Raw genomic sequence first — 5,252 nt, 5'->3', positions numbered from 1 at the left:
GGGGAGCCAAATGTGCATCACTGCCTCCAGGCCGTTCCTTTTTATATTACGCTGCTTGTTGGGGTAGTGGGGATGGGCGGAAAGGGGGAAGGGGTTGTGGGAGGGGAAAGAGGTGGTGGAATTGGTCGGTCTTCAATAACCGGGAGAATGGTCTTCCATATTTTATTTATGTTGTAGCCATTATCTCTATTTAAATTGTTAGAGTGTTTTTGTATCTCTATGGCTTCTCTATACTTTCTTGGAAAGTATGATGTATTGTTGACTATTGTGGTCGTTTTGTCAAACAGTATTTGATGTCCTGTTTCGATGTTGTGTTTTGATAATGCCGACTGCGTGGTATGTTTTAGTCTGACATCACGTTGATGTTCTTTGATCCGTAGGTTGACCATTCTCCCGGTTTCTCCGATGTATACTTTCCTGCAGGAACAAGGTATATTTTGTATACCATACTCCTGCGGAACTGAGTGGAGGTCTTTGATCTTTAGGACTTCTTAAGATTTGTCCTATCTTTTTGGGTGGTTTGAAGATAGTTCGGATATTGTGTTTGTTCAATATTCTGCCAATCCGATCTGTTGTTCCTTTGACATATGGGAGGATGGTTAGGATCCTTTCGTCTGGTAGTCAAAGACCGTTGTCTTGTTTGCATGTTTATTGATTATTTTGGTTGTTTTTTTTGTCGTGTCCGTTTTTCTGTAAGGCCAGTTTGAGGTGAGTGGCACCCAGTTGGACACGCCTCAATTGGACACGAGCCACTCACAGCGCTTGAGGGTGCCGTCGCATGCGGCGTAACTTGCGTAAGCGTAACTTGCGCTTACAATCATATCATTTCACTTGAACATCAGTTTCTGTCTAGTTACTTTATGCTTTTTACACTATTTTGTTGTTACGCCGAAATATGATAGAACCATCATGCGTCGAATCTAATTTCTGGCTCATTTTAGCTTATTCTGTCTGAAAAAATGCACAAGGGTTTCAATTTTGCAACAGTACAATTATAAAAGTCATGCGCCCCTTTGCATCGCGTGAAAAGTCGAAACCCATGTGGAACAGTACAATTATAGACCTCATTTTGCCTCTGTGACCGATTTCCTAACCTCAATAGTCATCAACTTTAACGCTTAATATCTCAGATCACAAGGCAGAACGACGTTTTTTTTTTGCCAGATTCTTTCGTTTCATGCAAAAACGCGTCCAATAAGCCTAAGAATGGTCTCATAAAATTTTCCGATTTTAATAATTTATTCGATTATCCGCTCATATATACGCGATGGAAAGGTATTGGTTCCCCATGAGGCGTACTTTTCGAGATGCGTAGGTTACGAAAACCAATCGTAAATTCATTTAGTATTTCTGTTAGAGTGTACACCGGAAATTTTAATCAGCAATTGGTTGCATTAGTTCCGCATTTCTCTAATCTTCCGCGAAATACGCTCAATGTGAATGCGGGCTTTCAGAATGGCGTATTCTAGTAAATAAAAAATAACGCATTCTAGTAAATTATTAGAATACGCAGATTATACGCTTACGCAGGTTACGCCGCATGTGACGGCACCCTGAGACTACAAAAGGCCGGTATTCATAGTCGGATCTTATATTTAAGACCGTCTTAAGTACAGTCTTAAGATGTCATGAACCAATCAGAAGGCCGCATTAGCGACTTAAGACATTACTTAAGACGGTCTTAAAATAAGAACCGACTATGAATACCGGCCAAAGCTCCTAAGCATTGGTCGCTGTGATTGGTGGTGTCCAATCGAGCCGTGATCAATCGGGATCACCCCATTTGAGGTGGTTGAGTTCTGTCTGTAGATGTTCTTTGTCAGAAATGGTGAAAGTTCTATGTATTAGTGAGTTGATTGCTGACTGTTTTTGTGCTGGGTGGTGGTGCGACTCGGCATGTAGATATCTGCCTGTGTGTGTTGGTTTTCTGTACACTTGATGGCCTAAAGTACCGTCAGCTTTCTTAAAGACAAGAACATCTAGGAAAGGGAGTTGTCCGTTTTCCTCTATATCTATAGTGAAGTGGTTGTTTGGATGTTGTTTGTTGAGGAAAACAAAAAGGAATTTACGTAGTTCGGCTCTGCCGTGTCTCCATACCACGAATGTGTCGTCTACATAACGGAACCAAACTTCTGGATTTTTGGGTGTTTTTCTGAGGGCCTCTTTTTCAAAATGCTCCATGAAGATGTTGGCGATTACAGGAGAAATAGGAGAGCCCATCGCCGCTCCTGAAGTTTGTTCATAAAATTGGTTGTTATAGGAGAAATAAGTGGTTATTAAGCAGTGCTCTATTAGCGGGATGAGTCGAGAGGGACTTCATGTGAGGCCTTTATTATGTTTAATGTGTCTTTTATTGGGACTTGTGTGAAAAGGGATTCTACGTCGAAATTTACAAGCAGGTCTGTGGGACGTAGTCGGATTTTTTGAATCTAGTATGATCGCCCATCCCCATCACCCCAACAAGCAGCGTAATATAAAAAGGAATGGCCTGGAGGAACAGCTCAGTATCAGGCTGCCCCTTGTTTATCGCAGACGTTTTAAAGCTTCATGTGTTACTTGGGAAGGCTTAGATGCTAAGAAACGAATGACTACTTTGTGAGAACAGTTAACTAATCTGTTAAATAGTTGTGGGAATGGTGCAACCAAATCCACCGATAAATGGATAAAGGTATAAATAAATATTATATATATTATATAATTAATAAGTATAGAAAGTCCATTTTTAGTCAACCCTGTTTAAAAATGTTGATAGAGAACGATTAAAAACGGTAGGATTTCTATCAGTTTGTATCGTTTTCTATAAGCTTTATCGTCAAGGCTCACCAGCCTTAGATATGAATCCTACTATATTTTATCGGATTTTATAAAATTCGTATTTTATAGGAAACTAACGATAGAAAATTTATCATCTTCTATCGTATTTTATCTATTGTATCTAACGGAATAGTAAAATGTCGAATTGGCATTTATCGGGTTCTATTGTTATTTAACGAATAACTATCAATCTGTATATTAACAACAAAAATTAAATCGTTATCAATATGAAATTTATTTATTGAGTTTCTATCGGCAAAGTAAGAAACCAATTCTATAAGATTCTAACGTATTATAGTGAATTGGAAAACTTATCGAAATGTATATGAAAAATACGAACGAAATTTCATAGATTTCCATCTGACTTTTCAGAATGGTAACATCTATCGGAATTTATCGTAGTTTTACTATACAAAATGAATCGTTATCAATATGAAATTTATTTATTGAGTTTTTATCGGCGAAGTAAGAAATCAATTCTATAAGATTTTATCGTTTTATAGCAAATTGGAAAACTTATCGAAATGTATATGAAAAATACAAACAAAATTTCATAGATTTCCATCTGACTTTTCAGAATGGTAACATCTATCGGAATTTATCGTAATTTTACTATACGAAATGAATTGTTATAAATATGAAATTTATTTATTGGGTTTCTATCGGCAAAGTAAGAAACCAATTCTATAAGATTCTATCGTTTTATAGTAAATTGGAAAACTTATCGAAATGCATTTGAAAAATACGAACGAAATTTTATAGATTTCCATCTGACTTTCCAGAATGGTAACATCTATCGAAATTTATCGTAATTTTACTGTACAAAATGAATCGTTATCAACATGAAATTTATTTATTGAGTTTCTATCGGCAAAGTAAGAAACCAATTCTATAGATTCTATCTTTTTATAGTGAATTGGAAAACTTATCGAAATGTATATGAAAAATACGAACGAAATTTCATAGATTTCCATCTGACTTTTCAGAGTGGTAACATCTATCGGAATTTGTCGTAATTTTACTATACGAAATGAATTGTTATCAATATGAAATTTATTTATTGAGTTTCTATCGGCGATATAAGAAACCAATTCTATAAGATTCTATCGTTTTATAGCGAATTGGAAAACTTATCGAAATGTATATGAAAAATACGAACAAAATTTCATAGATTTCCATCTGACTTTTCAGAATGATAACATCTATCGGAATTTATCGTAATTTTGCTATACAAAATGAATCGTTATCAATATGAAATTTATTCAGTGAGTTTGTATAGAAAAGTAAGAAATTAATTCTACAAGATTCTATCGTTTTATAGCGAATAGGAAAGTTGATCGAAATGTATACGAAAAATATTGAATTTTATACATTTCCATCTGACTTCCCAGAATGTCAATACCTACGGAAATGTATAGTAATTTCACTAAACAAATGGATTGTTCTCAATCTGCAATGTAGTCAATGAGCTTTTATCAGTAAAGTTCGGAATCAATATGCTATAATTTATCGTTTTTTAACAAAATATAGAGGAAAGACCTCTATAATGAGATACCGAATTCATTTTGGGTAAATGCTAGAAGTCTATGGGGAGAATTAAAAAAAATAATAGGTCATTTTGAAGGGAATTTAATAAGCTTTAAGATAACGTTACATAAAATTTAATTCAAATTTCATTTTTTTTTAAATTAAAGAAATGTAAAAAGTGAGCAAATCGCAAAGTCAAAAAATTGTGCTTCTAAAATGAGATGCCCCGAGAAATCGATAGTAAAACGCAAAGTATATTAGTATTGGAATTAGAAAACTTCATTTAATGTTTCTAAGATACAAACAAACGCAGTCAGCATGCACGAACAATAAGCATGCGATAAATTCGTACAAATAATACATTCCATTAGATTAATATTTATTATTTATTTAATTTGGCGTGGTATAAAGAAGTGGGATTTAACTTGGCGCCAGTTCTTGATATCAAATCTTTTATAGGAATGATACATATCGTTAAAGTTAATATTATTTATTTAATTTGGTATTCGAATTACATATGGAATTTAACTTAGCGCCAATTGTTGATATCAAATCTTTTTTACGAATAATACATAAAATTTTGATAAAATTTTGATGAATTTAGCTTGGCGCCAATTTTGTTGATATCAAATCTTTTATGCGAATGATACATATCATTAGAGTTAAATAAATTAAGAAAAAAATTAAAACTATTATTTTTTCTTTGGAAGGAATAAAATAGTAAAATTTAACTTGGCGTTGATGTCAAATCTTTTATACAAATGATACGTATCATTAGTTCTACTAAACAGCAAACGTGATTAATCATCAGTTTCACGGCCGATTAAGTAATTGGCGTTGGTGAAACTGGCCCAAATGGTGATTCTTTACGAAAAGCACACACGCTTAGCGCTTTTTTTACCTTTTTTTAA

The sequence above is a fragment of the Trachymyrmex cornetzi genome, unplaced genomic scaffold (assembly GCF_001594075.2).
Source record: "Trachymyrmex cornetzi isolate Tcor2-1 unplaced genomic scaffold, Tcor1.1 scaffold1870, whole genome shotgun sequence".
NCBI classification, from domain to species: Eukaryota; Metazoa; Arthropoda; class Insecta; order Hymenoptera; family Formicidae; genus Trachymyrmex; species Trachymyrmex cornetzi.
This window is presented reverse-complemented; position numbering follows the sequence as displayed.